The following is a 23,448-nucleotide window of genomic DNA, read 5'->3' as shown; positions in this document are numbered from 1 at the left end:
AAGGATAGAAAAAGAGGGGGAGCGGAGGGGGAGAGAAAAGGAGGAAGAAAGTAAGGATAAGGGAGCGACACGAGAGAGAAACGTCGAATTTACTGTAGCTCGTGACGAGATTCCTTCGGACACGTGACGACACCGAGACGATAAATCCGTCTCGGAAGGGAGATAGATAATTATGAAAGAGCATAAACGTGTAGTCCGTTTCCGTGTATTCCGCGGGAGATAAGAAAGCGCGGAGGAGAAGAAGCGAGTGGGACAAAGAAGAGAGCGAAAATAAGTGACGGCGGTGGCGACCGAAAGCGAAAGGGGGAGGAGATCGGGGATAAACGGTGATTAAAAGCCACAAGTGACGAAGTGAGTTATCTTTGATACATATGATATGCACGCTTTCGCGCAGGCGATATAATTCTTTACAGCTATCCCGACCTTGTCATTATCTCATTTCACCCGTGCGTAATGTTATAGTGATAATAGGCGTTATCGCGGACATTTATTGCTCGGCTGTGTCCGCGAATTACGAGGCTCATCGAAATCAATTCTGAATTACGACTCTCTCGCGAGTATCGAAGATGCGTGCTACGACGAGAAAATCCGATTCTCTTCAGCCGTGAAGATCATAACGGCAGAAAGATCATTACAGGAAAATGTAAAAAAAAAAAAAGAGAAAAAAAAATATCGATCGTTAGATATCAATCGGAAGCTAAGATTGTAATTTATTTATATACTTTATTCTTAGCTGAAACTAGAGATATTAATACCCGCCGTAAACAAATTTATTTCGTGACAATAACATTGTCTTAAAGTCATAACGATATCCAGTGGTCAGCAAATAAAATGAGATTTTGAAAAATGTAGAGAAATAGATACGTAACTTTGCAAAGTTACGTAGCGTTGCACAAAAGAGAGTTTATCGACCACATCGTAGTCTTATTTTTCCTGTAACTCAAGTAACTTAAATTCGAATCTCTTCTTTCGGTAAAAAAAAAATCGTAACACCTCGACTCGCACGTTAATAACGCTTCAATTTTGTTTTTACTTGTACGGCTACTTCTAAACAAAGAAAAGATCATTGCGCCTGGAATATGTGATCTTCAAATAAAATATATAAATACCGATCCAAGAGATAGACGTTCACGCAATTGTTTGAAGGGACAAGGACGACGACAAAATGCCGTAAGTACTTGAATGCACGCGGCGAACGGACAGCTTACGGATCGTAAAAGTCCGCATGGATGAGAATCGCAACGCGTCTCGCACGTAGCTTCGAAGGATTCGTCTCCTGCGCTCGAAGGACTCGAGTCCTGTCGGCGGGCTTAAGGTCTAGCGAGATACAGAAAGAGAGAGAGAGAGAGAGAAAGAGAGACGGAGAGCGGGTTTGCGCGGCGATCCGCTCCCCGATCCCGGCGGATCCTTTTTGCAATTAAAAAACCGGATGGACGGGTTCCAGCCACGAACATTCCGCAAATTCTGACCGCGAAATCGAGCGTAGAGGCCGGACCAGGAGGAGCGAGACGGAGGCTTTCAGGGAATAAATAGCGGTGTTAGAAGCCCTCTCCCTTCCCAAGCTGCATCTCCTCATATAGTCCTCCTACCCAGTTCTCGAGTCCTGTTGCTCCTTCGCCCCCCGTCATCCCCGGCTTGAGAGAGCGAGGAATCAAACTCGGCAGGCATTCGCAGTCTCCAACGTTTATGTGAGCGCCTCCGCAGCTGGGATTATCGGGACGTCCAACCTCGCGTCGACAGGAAACAGAAGAGGCAAGAGGGGGGCCAACGAAGGAGGAGGGAAGGAAAATAGAGAACTCGAGATATCGAATCATCTCGCGAGGAATATTTGTGCCCTAAGATGGCCGCTTTTGGCGATTTTGGTAGCTTGCTGCAACCGAAGAGTGTAAGAGAGACGCAAAGAAGGGAAAGTTGTAATAACGTCAGGAAGACAGAGACAGAGAGAGAGAGAGAGAGAGAGAGAGAGAGAGAGAGAGAGAGAGAGAGAGGAGGGAGAGGGGGAGGGGAGGGGGAGAAGGGAAGAAGGAAAGAAGAAAAGAAGGAAAGATGGAAGGGGAAAGGAAGCAGAGAAAGAGAGAGAGAGAGAGAGAGAGAGAGAGACAGAGAGAGAGACGAAAGAGGACGAGGAAGAAGGTGGCGCAAAAGGAAACGCGGCGAGGTGAGCGGAGACGGATGAGAGGGAAGTTAGAGAGGGAAAGACGCGACGCAGGAGGGATGCGGTTAATTGGATCGGGGATTTCAGTACCGGCCGACGTTCCCGAGCAAGCCTGATTCCGTTTGTCTAATTAGCAGCCTGCAAAGCGTTCACCCACATTTTTCCCGCCGGTAGCGGCGCGCGCGCGCGCTACGTTTGTGACGCGCTGCTCTCGTTTCCGATTGTTACGCAACCGCCACGGCCGTGCCCGCGATCTATCACTCGCGAGCATCATAAAAGTGCGCGCCCGCGCGCGCTTAGGAAAGGACTTTACGATCGCAGAAGGCGCGAGTGGACCGCGCGGTGCGGCGCGGCGCGGCGATCGCGCATGCGCCGAGTACGCGTTGCCGGTGCTGGTCACACCTCGCATTTCAAACACTGGAACTTACCAACAATGAACAATCTGTTTCTATCGAAGCGATCGAAAATGACATTTCTGAGAAAATACGTGTACGGGACACAGGACAAAAGGTTTATCTTTTGCTCCTTAATATTATTCAATGACAATTAAAGATATGAAATATAATGTAAGACGTGGGTAAGTTTTTGTAAGAAATTGCAAAGTGGTCATCTTTAGTGGTTTTGGTTTGATAGTTTCAGTAGTGTTTCTAATATTTCTACTTTGATCTTTGGCGTCAAGTATCTCACCACGGTGTCTCAAGTGGCACGCATTGGAGTAGCGTAATTTTCGTTCCTTTACATATTGCGTGTATGTTTACATTTTAAGAAAAAATAAATAAATGAAGACCAGTAAAAGCCAAGTTGCTGTTAATCGTTGTGTACAAATGTTAGTATATAAAAGAACTTAATAACTATACAATTTAATACGTTTCAAATGTTTCAATCTTGGCTCTAGGACCCTTTTCAGTATTATTAATTATTATTATTATTACTTATGGTCTATGTTTAGTTTTTATTCTTATTCTGACATCGTGGATAGATTACTTTTCCTTCGTTCGACTAAAGAACGTCCGAAGAGCGCACGAGGACTGAATTATATCAGATTCATTATATCAAATTATATCAAGTTACACTATTATATCAAAATATACTAAGTTGTAAACATTTTGTTTATTTTGTAATAGAATTTGCACACGACCAACAGCGACTCGGCTTTTATTAGTCCTCATCTATTAATTTTTTTCGTCTTTCACTCAGAACCATATAAGAAATATCTGTTCATTTCCTTGAAGAAAAGTAATCAAATTATAGGTTCCTCATCAACAACGTACTTGATACAAATATGCATTAAATAAAATTTGAATCCACATGTTTTATAACCCTTTTAATATGAAATCCATTTTCCTCCAGAAGAAAGACGGCCATATATGGCGTTTGATTTGGCAGGCGGCAAAATCGAGCCTTTGTTCGTTTCTATTACCAGCCCCGAAGCTTCTATAAGGTTAAAGTTAAAATTACGTTCCACCTTATTCGCGCATGTATTAATCACGTCGCGGAATAATGGGTGTCGTGGGTGTGCAGACACGAAACGCTGCATAATCAGCACGTCCACCGTAACGTTTCCGCAACCGGTGAAAGTTCAATTCCCTCGATCGCGCTCGAGACGCTCGGAGTGTGTATTCATCTCATTCCTAGAGAGTGAAATCGCCTGGGCGATGCTCGAACGGCGCATATACCGGGTCATTCCCGGTGTTGCACGCGCTCGGGGGATCCACAAAGCATGGGCGCCGCAAAGTGGATGCACTTGTTCATCAGCCGCTCTTGCTCTCCGAGGGAAGAAAAGAGGGAGAAGGAGAAGCACGAGTAAAGCGCTGCTGAAACGAGCCTTTGTGGGGCGGCACACATCAGCAACCTTGTTGATAGCATCCGTGTGCGGATATTTTATAATAGACTCGTTGGAATGAGCACCGAGACACCCGAGTTGCAACAGACGCAACCACGCCGCGGCGTGGATGGATATTAGGTATCGCATTAATCATCGTCGCTGTCATCAATCAGTGTAGTAGTAGGCAACGGCGAACTGTGCGCGCGCGCGTGCGCGTTCGCCGGAATATTATCGATAGCCAAAAGTCGCCGACTTCCGGCTATCGAACTTTGTCCCCCGCATCGCCACTTTCGCTACCTCGCAAATGTGCCCCCCACAATATCCACAAACGTGCACTTTGTGCACTTTGCCGTGCATTCGCGCGTACAGAGCGCGTGTCGTTGGAATAAACATTCCTCTCGTTGTTGCTCGAGATTTATTCGCCCGAGAGAAAGAGAGAGGGAGGGAGGGAGGGGGAAGGGGAAGATCATAAATCACTCGGCGAGAGAGAACGTCCGTTTTCATAAGAAATTTCTCAAGCAACGCGCGCGAGAACGCCGTCTGTCGGAGTGCGGTGTCTGTTGTACGTTGTAGAAAAGCGCGCGCGCAGAAAAATCTTGCCGGCGCCCATGTACTTGTGTGCGCGTTAGAGAGAGAGAGAGAGAAGTGGGCGCAGCAGCGCGCTAAAGGCGAGCCCGAGTGTGGGTAAGCGAGTTGTGTTGTAGAGCTGCAACGACGACGACGACGACGACGACGACGACGACGACGACGACGTCCGTGAAAGAGATTCGATTGCGAAAACGAGCCTCTTGCAAAATGCACGAGCCTAGGCCTAGGTTGCAGCTGGGTAACGTGATATTACGGTTGGTACGTACGTACGTACCTTAGTGTGTACTACGTACCTTAGTACGTACGTAGACGGAGACGTAAGTTACACGGGCCGTAGACACGGCGCGCGTGTAAGACACATTAATCGTGACGCTCGAGACTAGCGAGATCTAGCGATCTGAAAGCGAACGGCCTTTTATGCGCGAGCCTGGCCTGAGATAGCCGGAGAGAGAGAGAGAGAGAGAGAGAGAGAGAGAGGGAGGGAGGGAGAGAGGGAGAGAGAGAGAGAGAGAGAGAAAGAGAGAGGAGGAATTTCAGGAGGCACGGAGTTTTCCCAATTTGTTCTGTCCTGTTCTACGAGCGCTTGCAAAACGAAATCGACTAACGAAACGTTGCGCGACGGCGCGACGGTAGTTGAGTTCGATATCGGTGACAGTGATCGTGTTCTGCTGTGCGTGATGCTTAGCGCTAAATGCGGCTGCTGTGTCTCGTTTTACGTTAACATTGACATTCAATATTAGACGAACAAACGCGGAGCGGAGGCGAGCGAGCACACGCGGTATTCCGTTGGTTACACACATACACACACACACACACACACACACACGATTCCGCAACGCCCTCGCGACAAATGATCTCGCCTTGATTTTAATTATACAGTTCCATTACACGGGAATACCTAACGCGCTCGCATCTCCCGGCGCGATAATTACACGCGCGTGCTCGGAAACAATGGCAAAAGAGCGGCCGAAAAGACCGAAATAAATCACAATGCGCGCGGCCGCAGATACGGATCGTTGCCCGTTTCCCGTCGCGTCGCATCCGATGGAATTTATTTCAGACGCTTCGGCGCAGCACTGCCGGTTATCCAATACCGCGATAATTACTCGTCATCGCGTGTTCCTTTCTAGATTACGTCGGAACGCTCATTAACGATCGAACGCGCGCGCGGCGGATTCGATGAAGCTAGATTAACTTTCTGTATCCAGTCTATCTCCACTTCGTCGTTCGTTCTAATCGATTCCATAAGCCAATTTTCTACTTATTAATCACTGAAAAATATATTTAACAAACAAAAAAATATTTGTTCGATAGAGGGGTACTAATGTAATCAAATGTTAATATACACATGTTTTTATATAGAAGAAATCTTTTTTTTTTCCAGACGAGAAATTTTCTACTCATTAATCACTGAAAAATATATCTAAGAAATAAAAAAGAATTTGTTCAATGGGTACTAATGTAACATTTATATATATATATATATATATATATATATATATATTGATATATATTAGAGATGTGCGAACTATTCGAATTCGAATCCCTATGATACGAATAATTCCAATAGAGATCAAATACATTATCGTTTGCGTGCATCAGTTTGAACCCTTAACTTGTAATTAACTTAACTTATAATTAATAAGTTATTAATAAGTTATAAATTACTTTAATTATTCAAATATATATTTTACTTCAAGATGATATTACAATATCAATATTCCCTTTCATATTAAAATCTTCCATCATTATTTGCACATTTAATAGTCATGTTACATTTTTTAATGATTCGATTTGAATTCGAGTGAAATTTCATAGATTCGATTCGATTCGAATTCGAATTTAAAACATGAGATTCGATTCGATTCGATTCGACATAAAAATTCTTGATTCGCACATCTCTGATATACATATATATTTTTCTTTTGTATAGAAAAAATCTTCTTTTTCGGACGAGAACATACAAATCTTTTTAAAATCATAAATTTTCGTGAAAAGAAAAGCTTACTCCATTGAATTACAAAAATTTCGATTTAAATAAATATATTATTAATAGTTATTGAGTAATTTTTATTCTCCTGATATTCTTTCCTCTCCAGAGCGTGATATATTCAATAAAAACATTGCAAACGTGTGTTATTACGTGAAAAATATTTAAGTATTGAAACGAACTCAAAATACGCGAATATTGTCGCGTGTTGACACTAGAAAAACTACAAGAACGGTTAAAATAACCGATTTGTAATTTCACGTAAAAATTAGTCAAATTTATACAAGGATGCATTTTACATTTTTGATGACGTTAAATGAAAAAGCGAGAGAGATAGATAAGCATTTTTACCCTTACGTAATTGTCTTTCTCAAAATTATCTTGTCATTTCGCTCCGACAAGAATAGCTCGCATATTGATCGCTCGCAACGCCAAATGATTTTCAATCGGAACAAAAAAGTCGAGAACAACCGGGGGCCGCGTAGGGTTAACGTTAACGCTCACCGGTGCGCGTTCGTCGCAGCAACCGGCCCTTGAGCAATCGCTATTTCGAGAGGATCGGGCTACAATTTCCATCTCCGCATTTCCGCCTCGCCTCGCCTCGCGTCCGCGCGCGCATGCGCAGTCGCTGCCGGCGAGAAGTCGGTCGGCGCTGCGCGAACTTGCCGCGTTCACAGAAGGGATTGCATGCACGGCGCGGTAGCTCGAGCGCGACTGCACTCGCTCTCTCGCGATCCCACGAGAGAGCGACGAGAGCACGAGAAAAAGAACGCACTGCGACCCACGAGAATACAACGTATACGCGCGTGCATTAATCCGCACCGCCAGAGGAGAAGCGTTGTCCTCCCCCCCCCGCCCCACTCCGGCTATTATTCTCCGCCAGCTGTCGGAGGCCGAGACCGAGTCTAGCGCGAAATGTAAACAAACACCTCCAGCATGATGACTCATACGCCCCCTGGCGATCTGTAAAAAACTTCTACAATATTATGGAAAAACACAGTGGCCTCCGAGAGACGTCCGTTATTTGAATCTGCGGTTACTTCGAATCATTTCGACCAACTGACGAAGAATCACGACCGGAGTGGGAGGGGGGGACAACGCCTCTCCCTCTGCGACGCGAATGAATGCACGTGACTGTACGTGGGTACGCACGCATAGCGCGTAGTCCTGTCCTATCGAGTGCACGAGTGCACAAAATATATTGCGTAAACGCGTATGCGTGTGTGTGTGTGTGTGTGTGTGTGTGTATGTTTTGTATGTCAGAGGCGTGTCGATGCGCGCATGGCCTCACGTCGCGCAACACGTAAGCGTACACGCGTGCGACAGTGTGCGTGTTTGCGCCTTGTCACAATTAATCACTACCCACGTGGCTGCCACCTAACAAAGCTCCGTGCGCGGCCTCCGACGTATAAGACCTCCTCGGCGACATCGCGACGTGTGCGTTTTGTCAGAAACGTCGAAGCTCCCTCACCGGATGAGAGACAGCTCGACCCCGAGGAGTTCAGCATTATGTTGAGGTGGACGCGGTGGAGACGATCTCCGCGTAAAACGCGGCTCGAAAGGTATCGCGGAAGCCTCGATGATGTCCTCCCCCCTTTTTTCTCTCTTTTTCTCTCTGTGTTTAGGTTCGATCTCGACGCGTCCTCCTTCGTGCGACTTCTTGGTATCTTGGTGTGAGCGTCGATTAGCGAATACGTGATCGGCGATATAAGCGATAATTTAATCAGTGAAAGATCGTGTAATCGATTGTCAGAAATACGGCCAACTGTAGTTAAAAATGCTCGTTACATTAATCCTTGAGTAGGCATTCGAGGTCGGGGCAAATTAACTTTAAGTAGTACAGGGAAAAATACCTCTCAGTACGCATAAGATGTTTTTATTTTTTGTTAATTTAAAGAGAGTTTACTTGTCTTTTATTTTCTGTCGAAGTGATAAACTTTGATTATCAAACTGCATTATTCCTGTCCCGCAACGCCTACTGGCTTGCTGAGATTTCAGAAAAGAAAATGGGGTCACTGCTGACGCCCATTGTTGCATGATTTTGCCAGTGCGCCTACTTGAGGGTTGATTGACAAAATCGATAATTACATCTCGCTTGTTACGTCAAGTGACGCTGATTACGTCACACTTTATGATTCCCAAGCATGATTCCTTGAACATTCTCTCGTGATTACGGAAATTATCATTCACCTGTGCGCAAGAGAGACATACATTGCAATTGACTTGCAAGTACATGAGAAAGTATCAAAAGTACATATGTTATAAATCACACAGGCACACCGATAGTCACACATTGTTGTCACATTGAAAGCTCTCTTCCCCTTGCCATCGCTGCAATTGCAGTTAATAGCTAGTGACAGAGCTAATGCACACACACACACACACACACACATGGTACATCGGTCTGATACTTCCGGCGCAAAGTTACCTTTAATTACGATTAATGCGCGATCGCAATTTAAGTAGACGGAGACAAAGGAGAGACGCTCGATTCCGCAGCGCGAAAGGTGTCATCTCGCGCAAGAGAAGAGTGCGGGGGAGAATACGTTTTAATTGGAAGAGAAAGACAGAGGGATGCGCGATATCGCAACATCGGTTAGGGACGTGACGCGGCGCGGTGGCGATGGTCCGCCTGCCTATTCACGGGCCACCCGTTATAAGCGGACGGAGAACTTGTTGCACTCAGATGGAGGGTCAAACGCAGTAAGCACGACGGCTTAGGCGGCCGTATTGATCCAACAACACAACCGATGCATTACACGCGCGCATCGCCGTTGCTTTGCGCCGCGCCGCCGCGCTATTCCGAACGACGAACGGGCATCCATCTATCGCGCGTGTCCATCGCGAGGAGAAATCGCCGAAATTTCGACCTTTTTCCCTTTTCCCAGCGAGCAGCCATCCGGGTCGGAGTGCCACGCGCGATTTATTGCCGACGCAGAGGGAATTGCACTACCGACGTGCATGTGTGTGTGTGTGTGTGAATTTAAGAATATATGTCTTCATATAACTGGTAAATGTATACTGAAAAATGGCACTTATGACGAGGGGAACAAGGTGATTGAGATATTTTCGCTTTTGGACTCTCAGCCAATGCTCGAATTCGCTCGATTTCTTCGGTATTGGGAATTAGGGATGCCGATTTTAAGTCGATTTAATCGAAGACCGATTAATCGGAGCCTAAAGGATCGATTTCACAAATCGATTTTCCGGAACCGAATCGACTCAAGGATCGATCTGTAAGTTCTGAAAATCGCCAACACGATTTTTTCAGTTTCTACTAGTAATACGGTTTCTTTTTTAATTCTTTTTAGTTGTAATATTTGAAATCAATTAATGGACGAAAATTTTCAGCGGAACGGAACGCGCGAACCAAACACACAGCCACTCCATATAATAGTATATATTATATACATATGTATATGCGTATAATAGTAAACGTGATTTCTTATTTAATGACCCTTGATTAAAAACCCTTGATTGATGTTTAATCAAACTAATTAAATCCTTAGCATAAAGATTTACAGATCTTTTTCTATCTTGTTGTGGCCACACATAACACAACCAAAACAGTACCATCTGTTTAATTTCTTTGATTCATATTAAACTTTATATGAATTACACGAGGTTACTACTTTATTATTACTTTATTACTACTTTAGAGTGTAGAAATTTGACAGATATTAATTTGACAGATAGTACACTTTAATGAGTGGTTCACTTTACATGCTTACCGACGATTCAAATCGATTTTCTGAAATCGATTCTTTACAAAGCGACTTTTTAAAGGTCGATTTTTTTCTTCGCGATTCGAATCGATCTTTATGAATCGATCTTGTTTGAAAAAAATCGGCATCCCTATTGGAAATGCGTTCGTTCAAGTGAATCACTCACTTTCGTTCAGAGGAAAGAGGGAACATCGAGGAAAGGAAATCGAGCTTCGCAAAATCGAGTCGCAAAAAACAAAAATCTCGGAATTCAGAAATTCGGATAATTTCGCGAAAAGTCACGATATCGAGAACTGAATATATCAAGACACGCAATCCCGAAGTATAACTTTTCCGAAGCATACAATTGCTCCAAAGAGCAGCTGTTGCTCCGAGCAAATGTTATGAAAATATTCGCAACAGTTTCTCCAATCTATATCGTTAGATTATTTCCTAGATTCTTCCACTGTGTTTCCTAGGGGAAGTGTGTGAGATTACTCGAGACGGAAACTATTTCGAATAATTTCATAATATCTGCTCTCTCAAAATTGTGTATACATACGTTGCATTTATTATATATTTTGTACACATTGGAGTACATTCTCGCTATACTTGCTCTAAATGTATATATGAGCATAAATATTATGAGTAAAATACTAATGCACTCTGCACAACGGGACAGCTCCAACATTTCGATAACATGGTATTTTGGGAAATTGTTTTCGCGTCTGAACTTCGGTGTTGTAACTTTTCAGAAAATACTCAGCTATATTTCCCAAATTTCGCCACATCGCTTTCAGGGCGACGCATGTTCACCATTTTGTTTATAACTTTTCCATACATATAATGTTTCTCGTGCATAGGGAAAATATTGCCCGATATTGCCTTGGCGAGAAAAGAAAATTCCATCCATTTTGACTCGACGGCGCGTCGCGAAGAGAAGAGAAGAGAAGGTTTGTTGATCGCACTTCGGATCGGAGTGTGTTATTTCGCAGAAACGAAGCTAATTTTATTCACGACGAGCGGATGGCGAGAGAACACGGAAATCTCGCTCTCCCGAGACAAACATTTGAGACAAACACTCTAGAGTTCATCTCTAGAGACGATATTGATTTATTGTACTTTCTCAGGTCTCAGTAAATAAATCCGAAGAGCCGCGCCTAAGCATCCTCGCCTCGGTACCTTTGTTTGTCTGCGAATCGAGACTCACAGAGAGGGCATTTAAATTTGACTCGCACTCTGTTACTTTAACCCTGGAATGCGCGCGTCTTTAGACCGCCGTTTGTGCGCCCCAGCGTGTGTGTTGTGTGTGCTGTGGGGTGGCGTGGCGTATTTTCTCACGAGGAAAAATGACGAACCGTTCGCGGAGAAAAAAATCAATACGCAGCGCACGCAAGGCGTGTCGTGACGTTTACGTTACAAAATCGTCGCGATGCAAGTTTGCCTCGCACGGTGATTTAAACTTCGGCCGAGGCTTCTACGTTCGGTGCTTAACTTGCAACTACTGCGACTCCAAGTCAGCGAGCCAGTAATAAACGATGCTGTAAGTTTTACGTCCGAGTTTAGCCGTGAGTTCGTGAGCGACTTCGGCGTCTCGTAACGAGTGAAAAAAAAATGATCGCACATTTCAAGGGAAAAACCGCGAAAAGAAAAGAAAAACGGAATTTACGTAACAACGACTGTGTATAAAAAAAAGTGTCCGTTATTTTAACTGCGATTTAATTGTAACAGTGACTGGATTGTCGCTCTACTTTTTTTTCCAACAACTTAGAACTTATCTTTTCAAAAAAAGTATCAAATTCGAAATTTTTCTCTTGCCAAGATTTTGTGTGTGTGTGTGTGTGTGTGTGTGTGTGTGTGTGTGTGTGTGTGTGTGTGTGTGTGTGTGTGTGTGTGTGTGTGTGTGTGTGTGTGTGTGTGACGCTCACGTTTCATTTTGTGGGAACTCGCAAACTAAGGAGAGTTCCAGCCCGTTTTAATAGTTTTAACCCTTTGTGTTGTGCACGATGGGATCAAAACGACTCCAAAGATTTTCGATGATGATTTATGATATGTTAATCTTCGAAAATAGGACTTGTACTGCTATCTACTGTTAGTTCGGTGTCCACTCTTTCAGCCCAAGCACGATGCGCCATGATGCGCCAAGTGTCAGGACGATTCTGACTGTGAAGTGAAGTTGACACTCTCCTGTCTGGAGAAACTTTTTTGAAAGTCCTACTATTGTATTAATTTTTTTTCTTAAAGTGACATATATTGAGAGTATTTTCTCAAAATTTTTGCAGAAGATATTAAAAATTACGTTCGCTGCAATATTTTAAGTAAAAAAAAAAAAAAGTCATTTCTCGTGCTTTTTTGCTTTATAAATTTCTCTTCCCTCTGAGATCAAATTTTATTCATAGAAACTACACTGTCATTTAAAAGTATATTTGAAATATATCCTGGAATTTTTTCCAGTTATCAAAAAGATAATAGTTTCATTGCAGTACGCATTTTTGTAGCTGCGGTCGCGAGTATGACCGTTATGCGATTCTACAGAAGTGTGCAGAACAAGAGTTAATGTCGATCGGGTTACTAACGGGGCCAAGATCAAGACTGGCGTTATGCTGTGCGTTCTATACATATAAAATATCTTCAGCATCCGGACAACCTTCGTGCCGTGAACGTCAATGTTCTCGCGCTTCAAGTTTCGTGGGCTCTCTCCTTCACTCCCCCCTCCCCCTCCCCCCCTCTCTCTCTCTGTCTGTCTCTCCTCTCTCTCTCTCTCCTACTTTTCGCGCAGTTCGACACATCTCCTCCAGCAAAAGGAAACGAACGAATCGTCGAGAGAAACATCGCGCGGCCATGGCCGTGAAAGGGAAATTCGTGAATGGAACGAGCGGAACACAACCCGGCGAACCGAAGTGAAGGTGAAGGTTGCCGATTCGGCCGCTTACGCATCGCGTCCTCTGCTCTCGCGTTTCGGTCATCGTCACTGCCGCCTCTTCCTCGTGAAAGTCGACCCGCAACAGATACGTCGACCCGACGTATTCGTCAGACAATCATCCGGATCTAGCGCGATATCAATAATGCGCACGATCCCAAGTGGAACAAAAAATCATGATGACATCAAAATGACAAGAAAATGGTGAGACCGAATCATGATGAGAAAAAGAGTTTTCCTCATCATTTCGATGTCATCGTGATTTTCTGTTCTACCTGGCAACACGCAGTGCTAATAAGTAAACGAGAATTTGTCCGATTAAATTTTTCTTCATGCGGCAAAAAGCACGCAAGCCCGTTTGATTAAGCTACTGGAACCGCTCTAATTAAATCTCCCCCGTCTCTGTAATGAAAAATGCACAGGGGACTATTTTGCTGCTGAAAATGCATACCAGACATTTTGCACGGGTCAAAGTGGCTAAAGTGTGTTATCGGAGCTTTCTCGCCTTGTTAAGAGAATGCTGGAAAAATTTCGCAAAACGCGTTATCTCTTGTATCACGTTATATCCAAATGTTACACATGTACCTCTCTCTCTTTTATATCAGTATAATTTAGTCCTGAGGGTTTTGCAAGAGATGGCACTAATGTCAGTTTTGTCAAAGACATTCCAATCACAGCCATTGCTTCTTAATGCTTTTGATATTCATTCATGACACTTAGTCATTTACTAACAATAGAAGCAATAAATCTTAAAAGTGAAGCTTCCTAAAGTGCATTTTCGACATGCGTCGCTTTTGTTTTTAAATCAAGAGAAGACGGCGGCTGAAGGTCATAGAATTCTCATAGAAACTTATTTATTTCCACTCGCGAGAGCGATTTTACATCGAGATTTCACTGCGAGAACGCGGCATTTTTAACGGCCAGCTTTGCTTACGTTGCACGATACTTGCGTGGATGTGGAAAATAGGCAAGTCGCGAGCGGTGGATAAAACGCAGGATTTAAAAAAAAGAGAGGGAGAGTAGGGGGACAGGAAGAGAGGAGGCGGACAAGTCGCGAAGGCGGCGTTAAGGTTTCTCGCGAGCCTGAGTTGCCTATCTGCGCGCAGTCCTCGCGTCGGAATGTCGTAATCACCGATTAGAAAGCTTAAGACCATTAGTCTCATTTTCTCGGCCACGTCATTAAGTCATACGCGAACGATGGTTACGGTCGTGCGCGCGAAATTGGCCGGCGACTTGCCGCCGTGCACCCGAGGGTGCACGCGGCTGATCCGCGAAAGGGCGAAAGGGTGCGAAAACATTTTCGCAGAAAGGTATTTTGTCAAATATATCGGTACCTCGGAAATTGTAGCGTCGAAAATAATATTCCGTGAAATTCAAAGGCACGTGAGAGAGAGAGAGAGAGGAGAGAGAGAGAGGGGGATTTTATAAAGAAAATTAGAATTTTGCACAATCGAACAACATATCGATATTTTAACCTCATTTGTTATCCTTCGATTTCATTCGCGTTTATGTTTTAGACTAAAATCTACCATCAAAAAATTTACTGCATCTCTTCCTGCGTCGTTAGAAAATGTGATAAAATCGACAGAAATTTTTATGAAGAAAAAGAGAAAAAAAACCTATAACCTATTCTTCTCGTGTGCGCACATACGATTATTTGCAGAAAGGTGCGCAAAAGGCCGATATCCAATGAGAGAATTCAGTTTCGAATAATTGAGTCAGAATGGAGTTTTCTTCTTGAATGTTAGATGCGGTTTCGAAATACGTCGAAAGGAAACGCGCTTATGTGTGACACACACACACAAACGACACACACACAAACGAGCGTATAATACAAAAGAAACAACACATGCGTGCGGGACAAGAGTTCATGAAAAAAAGAGCCGACGGCGGGATTAGCTTGCACGGGCTGAGATTTCGATTAACGCTTTGTTCACCGGGATTCATGTTTTCCAAGATTATCGGTTCTCGAATGCCATGGCGGGCGAATCAGAGGGAGCACGGAAATTAAAAATAGCGCATAATTAATAATAGCGCGATGATATTGAAACGCTTCACGGATCAATTATTAGGGATTATTGTGGATCGGTGAGCACACGGTTTTGCGTTACTCCACGTCACACGGCGACGTTACGTCGTACATACACATCATTACGTTACCCCGTATCAATTAAAGCGCCGCGAGACGTAATGAGAAGTTGCGCGAAACTTCGCGTAACCGGTGTACGCTCACATTGTGCGACGAGTTACGCGCACGAGGAGCCTGCGAGAGAAAAAAGGAGGAGCGACAAGAAGGAAAGAAGAAAGAAAGGAAAGTGAGGTCCTCGATGCAAATGACGTCACGGAGCGAACGCGTGTAAGTAAGAGCGCGCGACGCGGCGAAGAAGGTATAAATTAGCATCGCCGTGCTCGAGAGTGCGCGGGAGGAGGAGGAGGAGGAGGAGAAGGGGAGTAACACACGGCGTTAAAACATTTATATGGTGATATATACAACACATACAGGCCGCCTTTCATCGAGAACTGCTGCGTGACGCGCGACGCGGGTTAAGCAGATGGCAGTAAAATGATTATGAATTATGCTTGCGCAACGCGACTCGGCCGCGATCTCGGTTTCTACGTTTGCGGTATAATTAATGGCGCTTATTACCGGCGATGTGTTTATAAGCTCCGCCGGATTTACGGGACGATAGGTCAGGTTATTTGGAACGGTCGCGCGCATATCACGCGCAACGTACTCACATACACACACACACACACACACACACACACACATACAAACCAAACACATACGGAGGACTAGTGAAGTCTGATATTCGCGCGAGCCTTAAATAGCACGACAAAACAAGATAATCGAATTAAACATATAAAAGAATCGATTTGACCCGGTTTAACGTTACGACGGATTAACGTATCGCCCCACAATGTTATTGATTACTACGGAGCTTGAACTCGTAGTCATTTATAGCGAGGATCGTAAACCATTAATTGGGTATACAATTCTGAACGTATGTCATGCCGATATTAAAGGGTACAGTTAAAAATCACGATGCTTTGCGGCCCGATGAAACTGATACGCACAATAACTTTAATTATCTTGTTTATTTATTCGTATATACACAGGGTTGGGAAAGTTACTTTGTCGAAGTATCAGTTTTTTTCATTGAAAAGGTAACTAGTCACAGTTACGAGTTACTGGCCTTCGAAAGTAAAATGTTACAGTTATTTTACAGAAAGTAACGAGTCGTTACTTTTTTACAATAATTGTGCTATTATTTTAAATTTCGTAATTGCGTAAATTCCTTCAATTTTATATAAAAGTGGTTTATCGATTATTATATTCCTCATATCGTATATCATATAATTTTTACAAGTTAGATTCATTAATTTAAATAAGCAATTCCTATTTATTCCTTAAGACTATTAATAACAACTGGAGCAGAGAAACGCTCAGTTGTTCTCGTTTCCAAGTTTTTGCTGTAACTCGAATATTTCTGCATATACTGGCCATGGCATTTTACAATCCTTCTCCGAAGGTTGAGACGTTTTATCTATTACTTGAATTCTTTATATAACTGAAATCACGCAGCGCCCTTCACGGTGAATGCAGATTATGTTGACAAATAAGGACTGGCGACGCGCGACGGAAATGTTCAATAGGCGTTTTGCCAATTTTTTTGAAAGAAATACTGATTGCGTTCGAAAAGGAGATTATCAGCGCTATTGCATTATTTTATCTTTATTTTAATATAATGAACGATAAAGATAGATGACGCGATAGCACGTTTTCCAAATGCAGCGAGATTAACTGTATGCTTATTGGATATCAAGCATCGTGCTGGTCTGCCAGAAACTTAAGTTTGAAATATATAAAGTAACTATTAAAGTAACTATTAAATTAGTTACTAGTTATCAAACAAATGTAACTAAGTTAAGTTGTAGTTGCCAAAAAAAATATAACTGTAACTGTAACTTTGTTACAAGTAACGAGTTACTTCCCAACCAATATATATATATATATATACAGGGTGTCCTATTTTAAATGCCCCACGCAAATATTTCGAAAAATATGAAAGATATGGAAAAATGTTTCAGACAAAAGTTGTTCAAATTAACTAATAGAAAAAAATGATATATTATAAAAAATTGAGGTCTCCATTTAAGAAAAGTAACGATCAGTGAATATCTCGAAAGTGATCCCAACAAACTGTAAACAAAGTGATATAGCTGTTTTATGTCCCCCTTAAAACCATGCAACTCTTGTCCGAAACATTTTTCTGTATCTTCCATATTTTTCGAGATATTTGCCTGGGCCATTTAAAATGGGACACCCTGTATGATCGAATATTAGATTCCTAATTTTTTTTTATCTTAATCCTTATCATCCTTATCATTTTGTTACGATACACACCCACATACACGCAACATCACGGGCCTTTAAAAAATCGCTATAACCGAACGTCAATTTACAGCTTTGAAGTCCAATAATTCTGAAATCTCTTTCTCTTCCCGCGCTAATTATTTATACGGAGAGTAATTTCTACGAGAAATGTTACGTATCTCGATTGAAACCGCACAAATTTCTCGACTATCTTGGTTTCCGGTAACATCTCTCCAGCTGAATTGGAAAATCTTTATCGCTTATCAGAACTTATCTCTATACGGCTCTCCCCATCATAAGAGGAAGATACGCAATCTCGAGACTCGAGACGAAACATCATATCCTATGGAAGAAGATCCCGACTGACTGACGACTCGTCGTGGTCGGGAGTGACGCGAATCGTCGGCGCGTAAACCCGACGGAGGAATCGGCCGGCCGACCGACCGCGGACGTAGAAGACGAGGATTTCGCTAAAAATAATACCCGTCGAGACGTGCACGGCCCGCGGGAACGCATGCTGCTCTGCTGCCGACCAAACATCGCGTGGCCCCGTGTAAACGAACGAACCAACGAAGTTGCACGGCGGAACTTCGCCGTGACCCTTTCGAACTCGCGGATTCGAAGTTAGTGCACATATCAGTTCCATCCAGTTCGAGCCAGATCATCGTGATTTTTAATTACACCTTTTAACATTCGCTGCATGTCAAATGAAAGAATTGCATATTTCAAGGAGCACCGGACAAAAAGAGAGGGGAAGACATTGAAGTACGATGGGAAGTCGCAGGGGCAAACAACGATTTACCGTATGAACTCTCGCGAACGTAGGAAGTACGTCCGATTCTACATGAGAGATTAAATCGGAGGAACGAAGAGGCAGTGGCACAAAGGAGCGCGAAATAAATGTATGTATGCGCGAAAGAAACAGAGTGAAAGAAAGAAAAGAAGAAAGAGTGTGGGAGGGGAGAGAAATCTGTTTATTGTGAGGAGGTAAGTAAACACAATTGTATGCCTTACGAATGCAAAACATGGGCAGCTTGACTCCACCGTTACTTTAAATGTACATTTTATGCCGGCTGTTTTATCTGAATGAGTCCGGTTATCAGTTCGCAAACTTGTATATGTAAAAGTGAGACGTGAAAAAAACGTATGGCGAACGAGAAGCACGTGGAAGAGAGAGAGAGAGAGAGAGAGAGAGAAATCGCGCGTCTCATGCGCGATATTCCCTCATATGTCGCGATCATTGTAAACCGAAATTTAAGTTACACGCGAATTAAGCAATACAAAAAAAATTAAAATATAAAAATTGCAATATAAAAAAATTAATCGCGGGTAACGCCTTCTAGAAATTTCTCTCCTTTCCTTTTCTCTTTTTGTGTTTCAATAATTGAACTCAAGAACAAAAACAAAGTTGGAACAGAAAGTGAGAAATTAGCGGAAATGATTAAGCTTGTAATAATAATTTATAGCACGCGTTCACATACTATGTAGAACAAACCCTTGATATATAAATATATGTATACATATATACATACATATATGTGTATGTATGTGTAGTCGTGTGTAGTCGTGCGCGCACACATATAGGGTGTTTGTGTATATCTTGGCTGTCTGAAATAATTTTTATTACGTTTGATGATACAAAAAGAGTCTGAAGAAAAAGTTGCACTGGTCAAGGAAGCAAATACGATAATAGGAATATTTTTCCTCAAGGTCTCTCAAAGGTACTTCAAGGTCAAGTTCGTTTTTCTTTTTTCTAATGGAACGATATATTTTGTACAATATATACAATTTTGTAGTCGGCATCGAATGGATTTCGACGATATGATCTACAGATGATTTTCAACATGGAAAACACAGAATTTGAAACTTCACATCTTCAAACGTTAGGTTCCTGCTCAGAGATCCAAAGTATCGAAGCTGCTAATGTTAAGAACCAATTTCGTATTTACTCGAGTGTACTTTCGAGTTCCTGACGTTCTGCGTATTCAAATGTCCAAATATTCACTCTAGAAAATAACATTACTCAAGTATATAACGCCTCGAAGCTTCAGCTGTGACCTGTAATCCTAACGAGAAGTGTGAAATCATGCCAACCACAAAAACATGAAGATGACTTGATCATTTGCTCATTCACTTGACGTCGATGTCGATCATAAAAATCCGCGGGAGAGCAGACAAGCGCTGTGCGAGGAAGTTCACACCGGCGCGACGTCTCTCGTCTCGTCTCAGAAAGCGTCGCTGCGGGCCGGCGCTTAGCTGTGCCAGAGGGACAATAATGCGGTTAGGTCCGAGAGGGGTCAGGACTTTCTACGCGGAGGAAGAGTGGCCCCGAGTTTAGTGTACCACGAAGAAGCACCGTTAGGACACTAAACTTTTATTGCGACCCGTTTTCCATATCCTCGTGCTCGTAGCTCTAAGTACGTACACGCGCGCATCGGCTCTCCCTTCCCCCCCCTCCCCTCCTCCTCCTTCATGTTCCGTAGATGCGCGAGACGTTCTTCCTCAGTTTATAATCGCACCGATATGTTTCACCTCCGAACGTCCACCTGTCCACCAAAGCATGCTTCCCGTTCCCGAATGAGCTCCGACGAGAAAGTCGCGGCTTTTATCACGACCTGTTGGTCCCTCGTGTGTTTTCGAGGAAACGCACCGTACCTGCCTGCCATGTACGCTCGCTTCTTCCCAGAGTCACCTCGGGAATTATTACATCACCATCGGGCGTCTCGCGGACGCGAGGTAAGCAAGTCAATGAAGTGACGACGAAACGTCCTCATTCAACATCGCCCTGTCTTGGCGATGGCGAGAAAAAGTTTGGCTCTGACGAATTTTCCTTCTCTTTTTTAACTCCAATTATATTGCCACCTGTCCTCACCAGGACACCTTGCACTCTTTGGATACAGCAAAGGACTTGAGTGGGGACGCAAACTTTGAGTCGCACTCAACACTGCCTATGCACTATGTTGCTCAGGTCCTATGGGATTTTTCTTTTTAATCTTCTGATAGGCTGTTGGTCATCGGATCAGTCACAAGAGAGGGGGGATGGTCTTTCAATCCATCTTTGTAAGTAGAGGCGAACCTTTCGATTTCTTCCCTTCCCTGGGAAAACGGGATTTCAAGTGCAATGTTTCGTTAGTTAGGAGCACCAGGGTGAGTCTGCAATTATTCTAAGCATTTTTGACTGGCTGACGAAAATAGCATAAATAATAATTGCACGACCACCACTCACACCGACTCAGGCTGTCACGTCCAATGCTTAACAAATGATTTGCTTTCGTTGCGTTTGCAGAGCAAATCGCAAACAGAGACGCAACTCAGACGATTCTTCTCACTCACAGTTCATGAGGCATCGATTAAAATATATCCAAGTTTCTCTGAATAAGTTACAAATGATATCTTGGATATCTGCAGCATCTCAGCAATCTTTCTCGTGGTGATGCGCTGTTTATTCTCGGCTAAGGCGACAATTCAGTTGTCATCAATCCCCGAGATCACTTCCCGAACGTGGAACGTTTTTGAAAGAGGAATCTTCTGCTCGAAATTCGACGAAGCACTTTTACACTTTTACATATTTGCAGCACTGTCTTCGTAATCTATCTTTGCGTTACTTTGCGTTTTTCACCATGATAAAAATATGCAAAATGGCGAAAATGTACAATATTTTCATTTTCGATATAGCTTGATTCTGCCTACGTCATTCAACGAATCTGCACAATATTTTTTCCTTAATACAAGAAAAATGTCACGTCTCAGGATCAAACGAAATTTATAAATCAAGAATGATAATATCTCAAGTACTAGTTTCCAACATCATCCATTCGCAAAATTTGAATAAACTTTTTAACCAATCCAATGAAACGAATTTGGTTCGTTCATTGCGACGTTAATATAGCCAATCTTTTGTTTTTTTATAATAACCTTTACTTACGGAAAATTTTTTTAGTACACATAAGTAACGCAGACAGACAAAAATAAGAATAAATTCATAAGTACGTAAGTACGAGACGAATATATAAATAAATAAAATGTGACAGAAACGTGTTTCAGAGTAAAAAAGTAAGGAAAAAATGAGAAACCTCCGTTTAGCTCCGTGCACTGTATCTCATTTCAAGATTCAAGGAGAGTTCTTCATTCAATAATTATATAAACAATTCAGGGACTCATGTAGCGTTCAGAGCCTCGAGAGGAGTAACAAGGTTATTTACGAAACACACCCGAAACCAGCCTTCTTTCAATTTCTCACACGAGGATCTCTCTCGCGTAAACCAACGGCGGATACGCGCGAGCATCGTCGGATGCGTACAGAGTCGGGAAACCTCGTATTATTGTACGATTACAAGAAGCGGAAGGGAGAAGAAACGTCCAGCGCAAGAGACACACACACCGTGGTTCCCCTCGGGAAGCAGCAATACCGAAGATGCCTCGCAATCTCGCGTGTCTCGAAGAGCGGCGAATGTTAATGCAGTCGCCCACCGGACAGTACAATTTCAACGGACGTAAGACACCACAGGAGCCCGTAATTGTGCCTCACGGCGAGCACGGCCTCGCGGTGTTCATTATCGCTACGTTATTGCGAAAGTTCACTATTATTGCCTATAAATAGCAACGAGCTATCCATGTTAATCAGTGCTCGCGCAAGCGCGCGCGCATGGCCACGGGGTGGCCGCCGACGCGCCGCGCTCTCTCTCTCTTTCCCCCTCTCTCTCTCTCTCTCTCTCTCTCTCTCTCTCTCTCTCTCTCTCTCTCTCTCTCTCTCTCTCTCTCTCTCTCTCTCTCTCTCTCCCTCTCTCCCCCCTCTCTCTTTCTCTCTCTCTCGTAACATATGCCGTTGCATCGCGCAAAAAACACGCTATTATTGTCTATAGTCGGAGTAGGCGCGAGCGAGAGGGCCGCCGTTAATCGACGAGCGGCTGAAAACAGTGGGCGACGCGGCCCGATATACCAAGCGCGATGCACCAAAATAATCAGCCGCTCGGCCGATGGGAGCGTCAGACGAGAAGAGAGAGAGAGAGAGAGAGAGAGGAACGACTGCGAGACTGCGACTACGACTGCGACTGCAACCGCGACGACGACAACGACGACGACGACGGCGGCGAGAGGGCACGGGGGAGAGACGGAAGATAGCTGGCATCTACGAACCTATAAACACACGACTTGCTGTACGCACACGTACGAAGAGAGAGAGAGAGAGAGAGAGAGAGAGAGAGAGAGAGAGAGAGAGAGAGAGACAGAGAGAGAGAGGAAACAGATAGATGGACGGAGATAAAGAACGAGAGGGAGAGAAAGAGAGAGAAAGAATGAGAGGGGGAGAGAGAGAGAGAGAGAGAGAGAGAGAGAGAGAGAGAGAGGAGACAGATAGATAGACGGAGATAAAGAGAGAGAAAGAATGAGAGGGGAAGAGAGAGGGGGAGAGGGGGAGAGAGGGGGGAGAGAGAGAGAGAGAGAGAGATCGAACGGACGGGCAGCAGCAGCAACAGCAGCAGACACGGTCGTCGGTCGCGTAACCGCGGTACAACGACCCCCGTGAGCTCTCTTCTGCTCGAGCTCCGACTGCAGCTCCGCCGCTAATTACAACGCTCCCTCGAAGCGGGAAGCTGTCACGAATGCAACGGGATGGCGGCAACGACGACGACGACGACGACGAGGAGGAGAGTTGAACCGCGCGATCAAGTCGCGAGCTCAATCGAGCGCGAGGCATGCATTCGACGAGAGTGGTCTTTTAGTCAGCGAGCACACCCGACGACGCAGGTGTACTCACGCTCGAGATCTCTATTGCGGAACTACCCTATGGCCGCGAGGAGGTAAACGATCGCTTCGTAGCACTGTAACACATCGAGAGGGAAGAGTACAACGAACCACGTCCGTCGAACAAAACGCAATATGACATTCCC

The 23,448-nt window shown here is 43.9% G+C and overlaps 1 protein-coding gene across 1 annotated transcript in view; it reads right to left on the bottom strand.

The window, feature by feature from the left end:
• jing (AE binding protein 2 jing) overlaps nt 1-23,448 on the bottom strand; it is a 177,450-nt gene that overhangs the window by 153,399 nt on the left and 603 nt on the right. The gene's annotated exons all lie outside the window — the stretch shown is intronic.

This window comes from Harpegnathos saltator, unplaced genomic scaffold, assembly GCF_003227715.2.
Source record: "Harpegnathos saltator strain DR-91 unplaced genomic scaffold, Hsal_v8.6 scaffold8, whole genome shotgun sequence".
Classification (NCBI taxonomy): Eukaryota; Metazoa; Arthropoda; class Insecta; order Hymenoptera; family Formicidae; genus Harpegnathos; species Harpegnathos saltator.
The sequence above is the reverse complement of the archived record's forward strand: the minus strand, read 5'-3'. Positions and strand labels throughout refer to the sequence as shown.